The following is an 18,905-nucleotide window of genomic DNA, read 5'->3' on the forward strand; positions in this document are numbered from 1 at the left end:
TGGTTTAAAGGCAAATCTGAGCTGGAGTTTTAAAAAAACCTCTAAGCCATCTACATGAAATCTTGGGTAAGTTGCTGGGTTCTGTGGAGTGTGTGGGATGGAGACTTGGGCCATCTGGTGAGAGTATCAGAGGAAAGGGCAGCCCTAGAATGCTGAGGCCCTGTGGACATGTGGCCGTGTGACCACCACAGAATCTGCCAGCTGGTGACACCCGCCGGGCATTAAAGAGAACCCGGCCTTGAACCAAGGACTTGACTGGAGACATTCTTGGTCCTGTCCCCCAAAACCCCTGGTCATGTCCGTGGACAGGTAGGGACCACAGTTAGGAAGCAGTATCTGTCGCATGGCAGGAGCAGAATAACAAAGCGAGCAGGCTGCCCCTTCTTCCAAAGCATTACTCCCCTGGATGCCTGAGCAGCAAGCAGAGGTGCCCCTGCCTGCCGCGCAACCTCTGCATCTCCTCTGTACACCCGTGCCCTTCAGGCCATGGGGAGAAAAGCTGTGCACAACGTGGCTGCATCAAGGCAGAATGACTTCTCTTGCCATGGTCAAGGGTAAAGAGCCTGAGCTTGGGCTGTCCAGCTTCATCATCTGCTCACTGCCAACTCTGGGCAAATCTCTGAGTCTCAGTTTCCTCATCAGTAAAACAGGCTGGGAAGACTGAAGGAGACCATCATGAGCTAACATTCCCTGTGTCTAATTCTCAGCACAACCTGCAAGGTCGGTTCCATGATTACCCCTTCCTGCAGATGAGCAAACAGGCTCAGAGAGCTGGAGGCACCATGCCTCACCCCTGCCCCCAGTCACAGAGTACATGGCAGAGCCAGGGTTCAACCTCAGGTCTGTCCTCTGACTCCAGAACCTTCAATCCCAAGCTCCAGTGAAAGTGCCTTTATACACATGTAAATACCCACTACCACTACCGTGCTTGGCACAGAACAGGCTCTGTTACCCTGCCAGGCCCCCAGGACAAGGGCCTGCACAGTGCAGCATAAAAAAGCCACAGAGGAAGTCAGGGTCAGTGCCAGAGGGAGTGCCCAGAGACCCTGCATGAGTAAGCACGCTCTTCATACTTACACTGACCCTCTGGGGTGAAATTGCACCCCACCCCAAGCCTCCCTGGGTTCCACTGAATGCAGGTGTTCCTGGCACCACCAGCAGCCGGGTAGACTTGCTCCAGCAGAGCTGTCACACCAGAGAGCCCCTCCAGCCACTGCCTGAGGGTCTGGGCCAGGACTGGGCACTGGCCTCCTCTCTCCTTGGCAGTGATGACCCATCTCTGCCCCTGGCAGAGGTGAGGGAGGCCTCGTGGCACCAAAGGACTCCAGCACGTATAGCTACAGAGAAATTTGACCACTGATAGCCAAGAGTGGGTGCAGGACCTGGGGGCCAGGCAGGTTTGGGGCTGTGGCCAGTCTCAGGATACACTTTCTGAAATACTTTTTACAATACTGGCATATCTGTGAAGTGGGGCTGACAGGACGACTTGGGAGGGTTGTAGTGAGGATTAACAATGTATATCAGGACCTAGGCCCAAAGCCAGGCTCCCCACGGGTGTGAGTGACCTTCAGCCCCTTCCCTGGCCCTCTCCCTACTCTCTGCATTTCTCCCTCAACAGCCTTGGGGGTTCCCCAAATCTAACCTTCCATAGCAGCTTGCCTCCTCTGGGTTTCCCGTGGCTCTAATCCCACACTTGCTACTTAGTGTGCCCCAAGCACAAGTCCCTACTTGTGCTTTTATTTTTCATGTGTCAGGCCTTTATTTATGCCCGTCTTCAGTCACATCCTGTTCCTAACAACAATAACCATAATAATAACGACACGTAGTATTTATTAAGTGCCAGGCGCCCTTCTGAACACTTTACACATATTAATTCAGTTTGCCCTCTGAGTTGCCCAAAGAGATAGACACTATTTTTATAATTAAGCAACTGGCCCCAAACACACAGCTTTAAGTGGTGTAGTGAGGTTTTGAACCTAGGCCCAAAGTCTGTTTTCTTCACTGCCACCCTGCACTGGAGAGTGCCATGGCTTGACCCCGACTGTCTGTTCAACCAGAGCTCCCGTGCTCAGCTCCTCCCATTCTCAGTACATACCATCCATTCCCAGCACATACCATCCATTGCCAGCCCTGTGTCTTTACCCACGGAACACTCTCCACCTGGAAGGCTCTTTCTCCACAGCTCTGTGCATCTGAACCTTACCCTTTGCTTCGTCGTCTTTGCCACTGCTCTCCTCTGACCTCCTGCAGCACTGCATCTGCCTTCCCTGGGTCGTCGTCACTGTGCTCTGGGTCATGATGGTCTCTGGAGACAGCCAGCTGGGTGCCACCACTTTCTAACTGGGTGACCTCTGGCAGGTGTGTCTCCATTTCCTCATGTGGAAAATGAAGATAACAGTTGTTATTCACATAGCTGCTGTGAGGATTACATGGGCTGATACCTGTGAAGCACACTGGAAACTCAGAAAGCTCCCTTCTAGTTTACCTGCATTATCTCCCCCTCCTCTACACCCGCATGGAAATGAACAAGAGCGAGGGTAGGCAAACTTTTTCTGTAAAGAGCCATAGGGTAAACATTTTCAGCTTTGTGAGCCATATGGTCTCTGTCATAGCTACTTAACTCTGCTGTTGTACAAGAGCAGCCAGGCGCAGACAATACATAAACGGATGGGCATGGCTGTGTTCCGATAAAACTTCATTGATGGACACTGAAATGTGAATTTCATATAATTTTTAAATGTTACAAAATATTCTTCTTTTGATTTTTTCCCAACCATTTAAAGATGTACAAAGCATCTTTTGCTCACAGGCTGTACAAAAACAGGTAGCAGGCTGGATTTGGCCCCCAGGCCATAGTTTGCTGACCTCTACACAGACCAGCTTCTTTTCCTGCTCCTCCAGGCCCTCCCCTGGCTTCAGATCTTGGATTTCACCCAGACTCTGGTCCCAGCCTACCTCAGGCTCTTGGTTCATGTGAGTTAAATGGGTCTGACACCCAGAGCTTGTGATTTCTTGGTCTGCCGATCCATCCATTGATCCACGCAGAGTGCAATGCCATGTCCCCCAACCAAGGTCGTTCCAAGGAATTCCAGAGCCCACACAAAGAAGGGCCTAGTGTGCTCAGAGCAAGGACTGCCTGCCCAGTTCACCTGCCCTGTGTTTCTGGTCATTGTGTGTTCATTCACTCTCCTTTTGAGAGTAGGCACAGAGCAGGCAGGACAGAGGGAAGAGGGTAGGCGGGGAGCTGGCAGAAGGAAGGAGTGGAGGAAGTCATAAATGAGGCCGGTGACCGAATCCTGTTACTGTCTGCTTGGGTGCTTTCTGGCTGCTTATCTGCTTCTGCTTTCTGGCTTCCCTGAGAGGCTTGCACTTGGAGGCACCAGGGATGAAGTGAGGGCTGCCAGTCTGGCCGTGAATTCAGAATTTCACAGTTCTCTTGAGTGCCCCTTGCAGGAGGAAGCTCCACAGTTACACCCTCTCTTATGTCGAGTGACAATGGTCCCCGCTCAGCTAAAGTTACCTAAAACTTGCCCCAAAGTTATCACCAGAGTCTCGCAAATCCCTCCTGGCCCTTGGAGGAAGCAGGCTGGTGGGATTCCCTCCAGTTTCCATAATCACACCTGGCCACCAAGCACTGGGCAGCAGAGCCTCCAGAATTCTAGTCCCTATACACCGCACCTCTCCCCCTCCTCTCCCATGCCACCTGCCCAACCCTCCTCTGGACCTCTCTAAGAATAGAGGGCGCCTCTTAGGCCCTGGGAAGCGGCTCTCACTGGGGGTGGGGAGGAGGAGGGCAGAATAGTTAATGTCTGGATCTGCATCTCTTGCTAAACTGCCGTGAGAGGAAATGCCAAATATTTATCTAAGAGACTAATCCATCCTAACAAAACAAGTTTCCTTTGAGGAAAAGGCAGTGTGGAGGTAGGTGCCTCTGAATAAAGCTTCTTTGTATCGCTGTGGATGGGCACAACAGGAAAATAACTTACTTTTGCTTCAGGGGAAGTCTGTTGCCCTCCCTAAATCTGGTGCCTTACCCTGTGGCCGAGGTCAAAGCCTGCAGCAGCACTGGAGAAAGAACTGTGTGATTATTGACATCTCCCTCCCTCCTTCAAGGGCATTCTCTTCTGATTTTCTCCTCTCCGGAGTTAAAATCTGCCCTGAGCCTGCTGAATTCTTTGGTTTCCATGCTAAGGAGCAGAAACTCCATGAGTGGCGGGGTCTGCGTTTAATTTTTTTTTTTTAATTAAAAAAAAACGTTTTTTGGATGATGATAAACTGCTTATTCACGCAGTTCACTGTGCCTGTAAAGTCCTTGTCTCTTGTCTGCCTGCAGAATTTTTATTCAGAAGCTCAGCTCAGACGGCCCCTCATCTGCACAGTTTTCCCTGACCTCTCCTTAAGGGAGACAGCTTTCATCTATTACGTCACCACTATTTCCACACACTGTGCCAGGGGCCTTACGTACATCAACAACTCTGTGGGGTAGGTGCTATTTTATTCTCACTGAGGCCCAGAGAGGTCAAGTAACTGCCAATGTCACACAGCTGTGAAGTGGCAGAGCCAAGACTTGAATCCCGAACTGTCTGATTGTGGAGCCCAGGGCTTTATCACTGTGTCTTCCTCTGTGCCATCTCCCTGTTCTGCACGTATTTCTACTTTTGCATCATCTTTTCATGGATTTATCTCCCCATATGAGACCAGGTTTCTTTGCAAATGGGGATCATGCAAAGATAATTCACCTCTGTATTCCCAATACCTGGAATTGTGCTTGGCACTTAGCAGACACTAACTCATTCAGCAGATATTCTGAGCGCTAAGAAAGACTTACTTAGCTCTCTGTGTGCTAAGAAAGACTTACTCCAAGCTCTCAAGGAGCTGAAGCACACAGAAGCGTACAGGACACAGGACATACAGACAAACAGATGTCTGTACCACAGGAGAGAACGTGACGTGAGAGGTGAGGGGAAATAAACGCTCTGGTGTTTGGAGAAGGAGGAGATGCCAGCCAGGTCTGAGAAGGTGGTGGCATTAGAGTAGAACCCTGGAGCACGCTTAGAACTTGGACATGTAGGGGAAGTAGGGGGGCTCAGAGAAGGGAGGACATGGGCTAATTTTCCCTTGAAGTCCAAATACCAGCTGACTATCAAAGTGACAAATCCCTCCATGTTACTGAGGGAGAAAAGGGCCATTCAGACTGTGTAGGAGCTGCTAGAAAAAGTCCGTCAGCCTGCAGACTGAGCAGAAGAGCTGGCCGGGGCAGACCGGGCTCCAGTGCAGGGGCCAGTCTGGGTGACTGAAGAAAGACAATTTCCAAAGAGGAATTCTGCAGCCAGCTTTTTAAATAACAAACCTTCTCTCATTATGATAATAACTACCACCATCTATTGAACACACAGTTCTTCTGATTCCCATGATCATGACAGATGCGGTCGTCTCCATTTCACAAATAAGAAAACCAAGGCTCATAAATCTAGCATAGAATAAAAAGCCTGAGATTGAGAGTCAGAAGGTCTTGGTTCCAAGGCTCACTTTTACTTCGCTATACTGATGGCAGAAATGTTTTGGACAATAATTTGTTAAAATTTATCCAGTCTAGAAATGTTCACGGGGCCAGCCCAGTGGTGTAGTGGTTAAGTGCGTGCACTCCACTTCGGTGGCCGGGGTTCGCAGGTTCGGATCCCAGGTGCGCACTGACACACCGCTTGTCAAGCCATGCTGTGGCAGTGTCCCATATACAGTAAAGGAAGATGGGCACGGATATTAGCCAGGGCCAATCTTCCTCAGGAAAAAGAGGAGGACTGGCATCAGATGTTAGCTCAGGGCTGATCTTCCTCACAAAAAAATAAGTACATAAAAATTAAAATGTCCATATCCTTTATTATTATTTATTTATTTATTTATTTATTTTTTGTGAGGAAGATCAGCCCTGAGCTAACATCCATTGCCAATCCTCCTTTTTTTTTTTTTTTTTTTAATTCCCCAAAGCCCCAGTAGATAGTTGTATGTCATAGCTGCACATCCTTCTAGTTGCTGTATGTGGGACGCAGCCTCAGCATGGCCGGAGAAGTGGTGTGTTGGTGCGCGCCCGGGATCCAAACCCGGGCCGCCAGTAGCAGAGCGTGCGCACTCAACCACTAAGCCACGGGCCGGCCCAATGTCCTTTAAAAAAATAATTCTACTTATAGGGCATTATCTAACAAAGTAATCCTAAAAAGCTTAATATACACAGATGTATGTCAAATGTGAAAGCAGTCTAAATGGTTGGCTAAGATACAGCCATTTAAAAATGATTACAAAAAATGTTTAATACCATAGGGGGAGATGTTTACATTAAAAGTGGTCATGAGAAAACAGCAGGTTATGAAAAAACAAAATTGCCTAGATAGTAAGATCTGAACAACGTTAAAACGATGCGTGGAAAAGGACTGGAAGGAAATGCAATTGCAACTGGTTGATTGGGGCATCTCATCCTGTAGAAATGTGAAGCTTTTTTGATCTTTTCAATAGCTGCCCTCAGTGACACCATGTGAAACTCCTTTTTCTCACTGGGTAACTTAAAAACAGATGCCATGGATTCTCAGCTACTTGCAGAAATTAGAATAGTCTCCTTCTGGTATTTAAGATTCATTTTAAATGTTTGCACAAATAAAAATATTCATTTTTAAAATGTCCATCTCAAGCTCCCCTTCAAAGCTTTTGCCCTGGCCCCTCCCCCAGAAGCTAGACCTGGCCATGGCTCTGGTGGTTTGAATGGAGGCTGGGGGAACGTGTCCTGTCCTCCACCACTCCCCTACCCGTTCCTCTCCGAGGGAGGCCTCCCCTGCTGGGGAGGCAGAAGTCTTCCTACCTGACGGCCTTGGGGAAGCGGTGGTCTCTCTGTTGGTTGGCTGCCGCTCTTTAAGACTAACTGGCTGTTGTCTTCCTGTGTGTAGCAGCATCCAAAGACTGACTCTCTTGTGCAGAACCTTTCTGAATCTCAGCTTCCTTATCTGTAAAATAGAAAGAAAACAAACTACCTTATGTGATGTGAAAACAGAGTAAGATAATGTATGTGGGAACACGGTCAACTGGAAAGCACTATATAAACATTAGCTATTATTATTATTCCTTTGAGGAGCCTATTATTTGAAATGTCTACTATTATTTGAAGTGGATACCTCCAATTGGAGATCAAATTGGTGTTTCTCTTAATAGGAGAATCAGAACTGGTGAATTTTCCCTTAGACCTGTTCTTCTCCCAGACTTCCCTGTTTCAGGAAAGGGCAACCCCCTTCTTCCAGTGACGCAGACCAAACCCTTTGGAGGTAGCCCTGGCCCTCTCCTTCTCTCATACCCAACATCCAATCCATCAGCAGACGCTGCTGGCTGTACTTTTAAACTGTATCTACAAGTCAGTTACTTCTTCCCACTTCCATAAGTACCCCATCCAAGCCTCCTCACCTCTCGCTAGCCACCATCCTCCAACTGGTCTCCCTTCTCCACCTTTGCCTCCCTGTCATCAGTCTCCACACTGCAGCCCGAGTGAGCCCTGTCATCAGTCTCCACACTGCAGCCCGAGTGAGTCTTTTCAAACATAAGTGGGTTCATATTACTTTTGGCTCCAAACCCTCCAATGGCTTTCCATTTCACTCAAGGCGAAATCCAAAGCCCTTGCCAAGGTGTACAAGGCCCCGTATGGTCTGGCCCTGGTTCCCTTGCTGAACTTGCTTCTACCACTCTCTCTCTCTCTCACCAGCTCCAGCCACGTTGGTCTCCTTGCTGTTCCTCCCCCAAGCCAAGCATGCTCCTGCCTCAGGGCCTTTGTACTCTCTAGTCGCTGTAGAATACTCTTTCTCCAGACAGTCATAGGGCTTGCTCCCTCACCTCAACAGAATTGTTTTCCCTAACCACCAAATTTAAAACAATGCACTCCTGCCCTATCCTTTTTCCCTGATTTTTCTTTTTTCTTAGCTCTGTAGTATCTCTGACATATTACATATTTATTTGTTTATAGTTTGCCTTCCCCCATTAGAATGCAGGACTTTGCCCATTGCTACATTCCCAGCACCCAGTATAGAAACGAGTTCCTTCCAAAAACTTCTTTCTAATGACCATTTTGTAGTCATACCTGCCCAAGTCCAGCAGCAACTTTCATGCCCTGAGGTTCTTCTGGATTGGGTTCCCTTCCTTGTGTATTGGGGAAAGTCACATGCTTACCTCTATGTCCTGAAGGGGAACAAAAGCCTATTTTTCATGTTCAACTTTAAGTAGAATTACCCTGGCACTTGGAGTTTGGGGGAGAGAAGAGGAAGGGATCTGCCCTTAGTGTCTGATCATCTTTAGCCCTCTTACTGATGCCTGCAGCTGGCTGGAGTCTGGTGAGATTCATTCTGCCACAGCCTGCTTTCTGAGAAGTTGTGTTGTGGAAAAGACAAATTCATGTAAAAAATCAGGAAATATGATCTAGGGGTGGGTAGGTGTAGGGAATTTATTTACAGAGGGTGGAGGGAGAAGGCCCCAGCAGAACGTCCACCCACAGCTCCACAGAGTTGTTACTGGTCTCAAGAGTTGGGAGATGGGGTCATGTACCCAACACAGAATCATGAACTCTGGGGATGCTCCCATCTACCTTCACCACCATCCTTGCCTCAATTTTCACTGCAAGCCAAAATAAAACTCTGCAGCCACTCTGCCTGCATGGTGACTATGTCTGACCCAGGTTGCTTTGTCTTAAGGGGAGAAAGATCTCATCTCTATTCTCAATATGGGGTCTGATCACATAATGAGCAGCTCACTTATGGGCCCCTGTGGTCACAACACTCATGGTCTTCCAGTGCTTCTGGCCCTAACCCTGCCCTCCTGACTTGAGCTGGCAGTGGGCCACCTTACTTGCCCTTTTCACAGAAAGCTGCACTTCCCAGAACTGTTTTCAGAAAGCTGCTCTCTTCCTCCTCAGACCTGCCTGGACTAGCTAGGGCACTCCACAACAATGTTCTATTTTCCCTTGGCAGAACTTGGCTCTGGCTCCAATCCTTTGCCACCAGAGGCACCTATATGCAACTGCCCAGGAGGGACCAGCAGGGGGAGCCAGAAAAATTCATATTCTTCTGCTAGACAAAAGGTCAAGGATAAAAGCTACTTCTCAAGAGGCTCAGGTAATTTTCTTCTCATTTAAGATACACAGAAACAAGCACACTGTTAAAACAGCTGATTGTGTGGTTCAGGTGAGTGAAAAGCCAAATGGAATTCATCCATCGGTCGTCAACAACTATTTATTAAGTACCTACTACAGGCCAGGCTAGACACTACTTTAGAGAAATTAAGAAGACTGTTCAAGTCCCTAACCTCACACATTAGTGTTGATGAACCGAGAGAATTGGTGAGTGGAGGTCTAGGCACTTGGATCAAAGTGAAGATGAGTGACAGGTTCATAGGACTCAGGGAGGGGGAGGCACAAAAGAATAGAGTTTGAGGCCAGAAAATTCCTGTGATTCTACCAATATAAAAAAACACTGCCAGAGAAAGAATGTCCAGCTTATCAACAAAATGAAAAGGCAACCTACTGAATGAGAGAAGGTATTTGCAAATGATATATCCAATAAGGGGTTAATATCCGAAGTATATAAAGAACTCATACAACTCAATATCAAAAAAAAACCAAACAATTCTATTAAAAAATGGGCAGAGAACCTGAATAGACATTTTTCCAAAGAAGACATACAGATGGCCAATAGACACATGAAAAGATGCTCAAGATTACTAGTCATCAAGGACATGCAAATCAAAACCACAATGAGACATCACCTCATATCTGTCAGAATGGCTATTATCAAAATGACAACAAATGTGTTGGCGAGGATGTGAAGAAAAGGGAACCCTTGTGCACTGTTGGTGGGATTGTAAATTGGTGCAGCCACAGTATGGAGGTTCCTCAAAAAATTAAAAATACAACTATCATATGATCCAGCAATTCCACTTCTGGGTATTTATCCCAAGAAAACGAAAACACTACTTTGAAAAGACATATGCACCCCTATGTTCACTACAGCATTATTTACAATAGCCAAGATATAGAAGCAACCTAAATGTCCATCAATAGCTGAATGGATAAGGATACACACACACAATGGAATATTACTCAGCCATAAAAAAGAATGAAATCTTGCCATTTGTGACAACATAGATGGTCCTAGAGGGTATTATGCTAAGTGAAATAAGCCAGACAGAGAAAGACAAAGACCATATGATTTCACTTATATGTGGAATCTAAAAAATAAACAAATGAACAAACAAAACAAAACAGAAACAAACTCATAGATACAAAGAACAGACTGATGGCTGCCAGAGGGGAGGGGAGCGGGGGGAGGGGGATGGGTGAAATAGGTGAAGCGGATTAACAGGTACAAACTTCCAGTTATAAATATCTCAGGGGTGTAATGTACAGCATAGGGAATACAGTCAATAATATTGTAATAACTTTCTATGGTGACAGATGGTTACTAGACTTGTCGTGATGATCATTTCATAATGTACATAAACGTCGAATCACTACATTGTACACCTGAAACTAATATAATATTGTATGTCAACTATACTTCAATAAAAAAAAAAGAATGAATTAAAAAAAAAAAAGAAAGAATGTTAAGTTCAATAAAACTGCTAAAAGCAATCTAAATGAGAGCACATCCCAGTATCTAAGGGAAATAGCATCGTGAACAAATACAAACTGACAACTTGATCAATACATCGATTTTGGTTCAAAGTAATCCAGTGGGGAGAGGGAGGGAGTGAGAGTAGAGATGAAACAAGATTGGCCATAAGTTGATGATTCCATAAGCTAGGTGACAGGTATCTGGTAATTTATTATATTATTCTCTCTACTTTTGCATATGTTTGAAAATTCCCACAGGAAATGTTTATATATATCAACAACTTGGTCAATAACCATGATGGCCAAGTTTCTCAGAGGATACCTTATTTGTTATGGGAGAAAACTGAGCATCTCTGCTCATCCAAAATTCCTAAAGCATTCAGAAAACACTGAAGCTGTGGACATTTTCTCTCCTGTTCCCTTCTCTCACAAATCTGTTGCCAGAGCCTATGATCTTGATCCTTTAAAGAGTGGCACAATCTATGCAAGTTTTCTCACTGGGGCTCCTTACTTGCGTTATTCACAAGGGCAGGGAAGAAGAATTTCAAGACCTCCCTTAGAGAAAATACTAAGATGTACATTGTATCTTCTGTTGCCCAATAGGAAGGAGTGTTTGGAAATGAGGATGAGAAGGGAATCCATGGGAGTAGGGGATGAGATCTGTTCCTAGTAGCACAGTGAGGTCACTGGGCAACCCTGAACGAGTCCCATAATCTCTGGGAGCTCCTCCTTTCTAAAGACAGGGACTACATATGGAAACACCACTTGTAAATGCTTGTTTTGGCAGCATGAGAGAAGTTCAAAACACAGGTTCTTTCCCACGTGTCTCCTCATCAGTATGACATCTCAGGGATAATATTTTATGAAAAAGCATAGAGGGCCGGCCCCGTGGCTTAGCGGTTAAGTGCATGCGCTCCGCTGCTGGCGGCCCAGGTTTGGATGCCGGGCGTGCACCGACGCACCGCTTCTCTGGCCATGCTGAGGCCGTGTCCCACGTACAGCAACTAGAAAGATGTGCAGCTGTCACATAGAACTATCAACTGGGGCTTTGGGGGGAAAAAAATAAATAAATACAATTAAAAAAAAAAAAAAAGAAAGAAAAAGCATAAGAGAAGGTCATAAGGCTGGTGCCACTCCTGACCTCCGGAGAGCTCTGGTTCAATAAAGAGGTTTCCCTAGCAGGCTTCTGCCCCAGGAGTTCAATCCATAACTGGCAGGACGTATTGGGTCCAAGCTGAGGCAGATGGGGTAGTACAAGTTTCTGTGAGGATGAACTAAAAACAGCAGCCACCATTCCCTGCCATCCAGGGGGTGGGGCTTGACAACTAACGAGTCTGGGTCTAGAAGAAATAGTGTGAACAAAGCTATCTGGAACAGTAAAAACCAACCCAGAAAACAGGGTGAAATAAGAGCTTGGTAAAACCAAGCACAGCACAGTAAGGCAACAAAACAAACATTTCATAATTATTTAAAACGACAAGTGTGCTGATTATATAAATGATCCACACAGAAGTACATGCTCCAAAAAAAAGTGAAAGGAAAATACAAAACACTGATCATAATACACAAATGTACTAAAAATCAGAAGCACATCTGTAGTCATAAAAATAGAGCATTCACAAAGCTACAGTAATCAAAATAGTATGGTACTGGAGAAGGATAGATGTACATATCAGTGCAATGGAATTGAGAGTCCAGAAATAAAGTCATACATCTATGGTCAATTGATTTTTTTATTTTTATTTTTTTTGTGAGGAAGATCAGCCCTGAGCTAACATCTGATGCCAATCCTCCTCTTTTTTCTGAGGAAGATTGGCCCTGGGCTGACATCCATGCCTATCTTCCTCTACTTTATATGGGAGGCCGCCACAGCACGGCTTGACAAGTGGTGCATCAGGGCACACCCGCGATCTGAACCCGCGAACCCCGGGCCACCAGATGTGGAGCACGCGCACTTAACTGCTACACCACCAGGCCGGCCCCCTATGGTCAATTGATTTTTGACGAGGGTACCAAGACCATTCAATAGGGAAACTGTCAATTCTACAATCAGTGCTGGGACAACTGGATATACACGTGCAAAATATAACATCAAAAGCATAAGCAACAAAGAAAAAACAGGTAAATTAGACTTCATCAAAATGAAAACCCTTTGTGCATCAAAGGACTATCAAGAAAGTGAAAGGATAACCCACAGAATGGGAGAAAATATCTCATCTATTTGATAAGGGTCTAGTATCCAGAATATATAAAGAACTCTTGCAACTCAACAACAAAAAAGACAACACAATTAAAAAATGGGCAAAAGATAAATATTTCTCCAAAGAAGATAAACAAATGGCCAATGAGCACATGAAAAGGTGCTCAATATCTTTCCATTCGTCATTAGGAAAATGCAAATCAAAACCACAATGAGATATCACTTTACACACACTAGGATGGCAATAATAAATTTAAAAAAGGGAAAATAACAAGTATTAGCAAGGATATGGAGAAATTGGAACCCTCATACTTTGCTGGTAGGAATGCAAAAGTGTAGCCACTGTGGAAAACAGTTTGGTAGTTCCTCAAAAAGTTAAACATAGAATTACCCAGCAATTCCACTCCTAAGCATATACCCCAAAGAACTAAAAACAGGTACTAAACAAAAACCCGAACATGAATGTTCATAGCAGCATTATTTGCAATACCCAAAAGGTGGAAACAACCCAAATGTCCACCAACTGATGAGTGGATAAACAAAATGTGGCATAACCATACAAAGGGATATTATCCAGCCATAGAAAGGAACGAAATACTGATACATGCTACAACACAGATCAATCTCGAAAACATCATGCCTAGTAAAAGAAGCTAGACACAAAAGGTCAAAGGTAGTATGATTCCATTGATACGAAATGTCCAGAATAGGTAAATCCATAGAGACAGAAAGTATATCAAGGGTTGTCAGAGGATTCGGGGGAGGGGATAATGGGGAGTGACTGCTAACAGGTGGTAGGTTTCTTTTTGGAGTGATGAAAGTGTTTTGGAATTAGTGGTGATGGTTGCACAACCTTGTGAATATACTAAAAACTGCTGAATTGTACACTGTAAAATGGTGAATTTTATGGTATGTGAATTATATAGCTCAATTAAAAAAGTAGAGCATTCATAAGGGTTTTTTGTTGTTAAAATACTTAAGTTCAATAAATTTTGTCTTTAAATGTGTCTGTGTCTTAATGGTGCAGGGACATACTGACATCTGAAGTCTTGTGTGCCGCTTCTTTGCAGACTTATTTGTCACCATCACTTCCCATGTCATCCTCAGTCCCCTGCTGCATAGCAAACATCTGGCCATTACCCAAACATCTACTGCCAGGCTCTCCCACACTTCAGCACCTGTGCTCATGCTGTTCCTTCTGCCTGGAAACTTGCGCCCTCTGTCTACTTCATCCAATCCTATCTTGTCTTTCAATACCCAACACAAACGTCACTGGCGCTTTGAAGCTTCTCCAACTTTGCCATGCCCCAACTCAGAAAAGGTTACTTTCTCTGTACCTCTCTCTGTACCTTCCTCTACAGTGGCATTTCTTATACTATATTGTAATGGTTTGGTCCCATGTATGTCCTCTTCCTCCCTCTCTACCCCAGACTAGAACCCCAAGGAGGCACAACTTTCCCATTCCATCTTGAGCTCCAGTATAGTGCTTAGAACAGGAAGAGAAGAAACTAACTGAAGGCCTAATAAGCACACGGCACATAATAATGAGTTTTCAGGGCCAGCCCCGTGGCTTAGTGGTTAAGCGCTTGCGCTCCGCTACTGGCGGCCCCGGGGTTCGGATCCCGGGCGCGCACCAACGCACCGCTTCTCCAGCCATGCTGAGGCCTCGTCCCACATACAGCAACTAGAAGGTTGTGCAACTACGACATACAGCTATCTACTGGGGCTTTGGGGGGAAAAAAAAAGGAGGAGGATTGGCAATAGATGTTAGCTCAGAGCCGGTCTTCCTCAGCAAAAAGAGGAGGATTAGCATGGATGTTAGCTCAGGGCTGATCTTCCTCACAAAAAAATAAATAAATAAAAATAATGAGTCTTCACAACCATCCTGTGAAGTATATATTACCAGCCTCGTTTTACAGATGAGTAGACTGGGGTGCAGAAAGGTTGAATAACTTTCCTAAGGTCATTCAACTTGTTAAGTGATAGAGTGGAGGAGCTGAGATCAGAATTGGACTTGTGCCTCTCAAATCCAGGGTTCTCCCTGTCAGTACAGGGAGACAGTTCTTAGCACAGGCTGTGGGATCAGACTGCCTGGCACATATCCTGGCTCTTCCACTTATTATCTTTGGGGCTTTAGGCAAGTTAACCTCTTTATGATTGTGTCTTCATTTGTAAAATGGAGAGAATAATAGTGCCTACACATAAGGGTTTTATTAAGAATAGATGAGAAAGTCTATATAAAATCACTTAGAACATATTGTGGCACAGACGAAGTGCTCAACAAATGTTCGCTATGATGTTTATTATTGTCCCATGTTCAGCTAGTGTTTGGTAAACACAGGACAGCTGGATAAAATGTACATCATTCTATGCAGAGATTGCTGGATTATCCGTTCCACTGTCAAGTGAGGACTAGAGTCTATTAGGAATCCAGAGAGAGCATGTTCAAGCTCTAACAAGTAAAAATACTAAAGTGATAACACTTTGGCCTTTTTAAACTCTTTGAGCTGACATTGGCCACAAAATTGAGAGGAAACCAAATATTTTCAATCCTATTTCCAGATGAATTGGATTTGTGTAAGCCACCCAGCACACCAAAAGCAAAATCAGAGGTTCAGCTAGGTTCTAGCTTCTGTTCCTAGATGGTGGCAATCACAACAATATAATAATAGCAAAAGATGTTAATATGGGGGCCGGCTCTGTGGTGCAGCAGTTAAGTGCACGCATTCTGCTTCGGCGGCCTGGGGTTCCCAGGTTCGGATCCCAGGCACAGACCGATGCACTGTTTGTCAAGCCATGGTGTGGCGGCGTCCCATATAAAGTAGAGGAAGATGGGCAAGGATGTTAGCCCAGGGCCAATCTTCCTCAGCAAAAAGAGGAGGATTGGCAACAGATGTTAGCTCAGGGCTAATCTTCCTCACACACACACACAAAAAATCATGATTTCACACCAATAAAAAAAAAGATCTTAATATGTGTGAGGCACTCTTGTAAATTCTTACATATATTAACAATTTAATGTTTATTGGAGCAGATTTTTCTATATATCCAAGAGAGCAGAAACTCAGAGCTAAAAGCATGTTACTGGCTGATGGCAGAGCCACTCTAGGAATGGGGAGACTTTCTCATAAATCTGATGACTCATGAAGGTGACAAAAGGTTAGGCCACCCAGTGTTGGAGAGGACAAGATCCTAGAAAGTGGAAATGCTCCATCATTGCCTAGGTAGCAACAGCCTGGCTGCAACTGGGCAGAATTTCTTTTTCTAATGTCAGGATAATAAGGAAGCTGCTGTCAATGCTGCATAAAACTCAAGAACACTTAGCAGTGATGGCTGACTTCCAACTGAGCCATTAAGGTAAATATAGAAGAAAGCTCCAGGTAGAAATATCATTGGGAACTCAGAGAACACAATGAGTGTTTGAAGTTGGCACTTAACCTCCTATTATTGAATTCAGGGTTTTGCCATGCTGGGGCCAATCTGAGTCCACTTATGACACCCCCTGTAACACTGCTCATTTCTGTTATCTGGGTTTCACAGAGGGTGAGAAGGACAGCAATCAGATCTCATGGCTGGGCCTTACAGTAATAAGATGTTGATTTCTCTTGTCCTTGCATTTCCTTCCAGCCACAATCACTCTATGATCTCGTTTGGGATTCTTTTTTCTTCTCTCTCCATTTTACTGTAACAGAGTCTAGAGAATATATATATTTTAACATTTACTAGTATTTCCTGACGTACAAAATCTTTAAAAAATATCTCTTAAGAGGAGTGGGATGGAGCCAACCATAGGAAAAGATGAAGAAAGTTTGGAGGAGAACAGTCCACATGACAGAGCAGAATGGGAGAGATGGGCAGAAGGAAACTGCGAGGAAAAAAGGAGCAGCAGTCCCTGACACAGAAGCTACTCAAGAGCTGTTTGTTGACTGAAAGAATACATAGTAATAGTAGAATTAAATACTAGGATTCCAAAGGGGGAACAGTGATATTTTCCCAGCTACCTTGTTGTTCCCCCATCCAGGATATATTTAATAAATAAACACCTGATTTACATATTGCTTATATAAATATAAATCTTGACTACAACCATGTATGATAAATTAAAGGTAATTCACCACAATCAGGTCTTGGCACACCTAAAACACACAGAGGAGCATTTTTACATTCTGAAGACAGCAAAGATTAGGGCAAAAGTGTTGCATTCCTAGTTAAGCCACAGAGCCCATCATGCCATGTGACTGCCTAGACTAGGCCTAGCCTCTGGCCAATGTTAATCGCTCCAACTTCAAACCCATGACTTTCCTTTCCTGCTCCCTCTCCTTGACTCCTTAGAACTCCTGGGCTCCACGTCTGAACTTCCCTGTCTATTGCAAATACTCTTTATAAGTTATGAGGTCTGGATTTGAGGCCTGGTTTCTTACCTCTACTTTGAGACTCATTTCTCACCCCATCAGTACCTGGCTCTGCGGAGTTCACAGACTCTCATTATGCTCATGAATTCTAAGCCTAGACCCAAAGCTCCTTCATGACTTCTTGCCAGCCTGCCTTTATTCTAGTACCTCCTAGCTCTTCCTCACTCACCTGAGTCTTACTCTGATTTTTTGTCCAGTTGGCCCATCACTAGTCCCGTATCAAACTGTTTGCTGGGCATTTCTACATGTACACCTTGGCTTTATGTCAAATTCAAAACCACTGAGGCCAAATCCATTATTTGTCCCCAGATCAGCTCCCCTTCTTAACCTCCCTGGCATGGCTACTGACCAATTAGAATGCATGCGCAACCACTCAGAATGCCACACGCCAGTAGGCCAAGTCAGTTTATTGGGTCCAGCATCAGCCCTGTCCATAATCCTTCCAGCCATTTCCACTCCTTCTCAGCTAAACTTCTTGTCTGTTCTCACAGTCTCCCTTCATCATCTCCTTTTCCTTCCATAATCCATACATTTAGCTCCTCCTCCCCACCACCACCAAAATTCCTCCTGACAAAGTAACCAATGGCCTTCTTGTTGCTAAAACCAACGAATTCTTTTTACCTCTTATCTTACTTGACCCTCCTGGTACATATAACAATGCTGACCACTCTCTCCTTCCTCACACACTCTCTTCCCTTAGCTTGTCTAACACCAGACTCCTCTGGTTGCAATCCAGCCACCTTTGGCTACATTTTCTCAGCCTTCCCCACACCTGCTTTTCCTCCACCACCATCTCTTAAGCTCCCAAACCAGAAACCAACTTCCTTAGCTCCTTCTACTTGCTCCTGACATCCCCTGAGTCACAGAGTCTTGCTTATTGTTCCTCCCAGATGGTCTTCGTCTCTTCAGCCCCGTTGCCTACATCTATGGAGCACTTACTGCGTGCAGCCAGGTGTGTTCTACGTGCCTTCATCCTCACAGCCATTTACTCTGAGGTAAATTTTATTATCATCTCCAGTTCTCAGATTAGGAAACAGCATATTTGGGTAAAAGGTCACATAGCTACTAAGTGGCAGAGCCAGGATTCAAGCCCGGGTGGCCTGACTCAATTCTGGGTCCACGTTACTATTCTCCGTCACCTAGATCACTGCAACAGTCTCCTTGCTGGTCTTCTGGCCTTTTGTCTTGACTTCCTCTAACTCTGCACGCTGTGGCCAGAGTGATATTGGTAAAATATAAGTTTGACTCTTGTCACTCTCTTGCTTAAAACTCTTCACTGGCTCCTCACTGCCTTCAGGATAAAGTCCACACACAGGAACCTCCATAACTTCGTCAGCAAGTGTGTATCTCTTTGTCTTCATGCTTTTCTTTTTTGGTCTCATTTTAATCACCACCCTAAATGCTCCACTAGCCACAGTGCTAGCCTACACTTCCAGGCTTCTGCACATTCCAAGAACCTGACCTGACAAGAACATTAACTCCTACCCCTTCAAATTTTATTTTTTCTGACCTCCTAAGACCAGGCCATATGACCCTCCTGTGAGCTCCCACAGCCCCCAGGACTAATCTCAACTGTAGCATTTCACTGTGTTGTTTTGCTTGTCTAGCAGTATCTGCTCTATCACAAGATTGTGAGCTTCTTGAGAACAAGAACCCTGTGGGG

This window comes from Ceratotherium simum, chromosome 35 (assembly GCF_057802395.1).
Source record: "Ceratotherium simum simum isolate JZ-2026a chromosome 35, ASM5780239v1, whole genome shotgun sequence".
NCBI classification, from domain to species: Eukaryota; Metazoa; Chordata; class Mammalia; order Perissodactyla; family Rhinocerotidae; genus Ceratotherium; species Ceratotherium simum.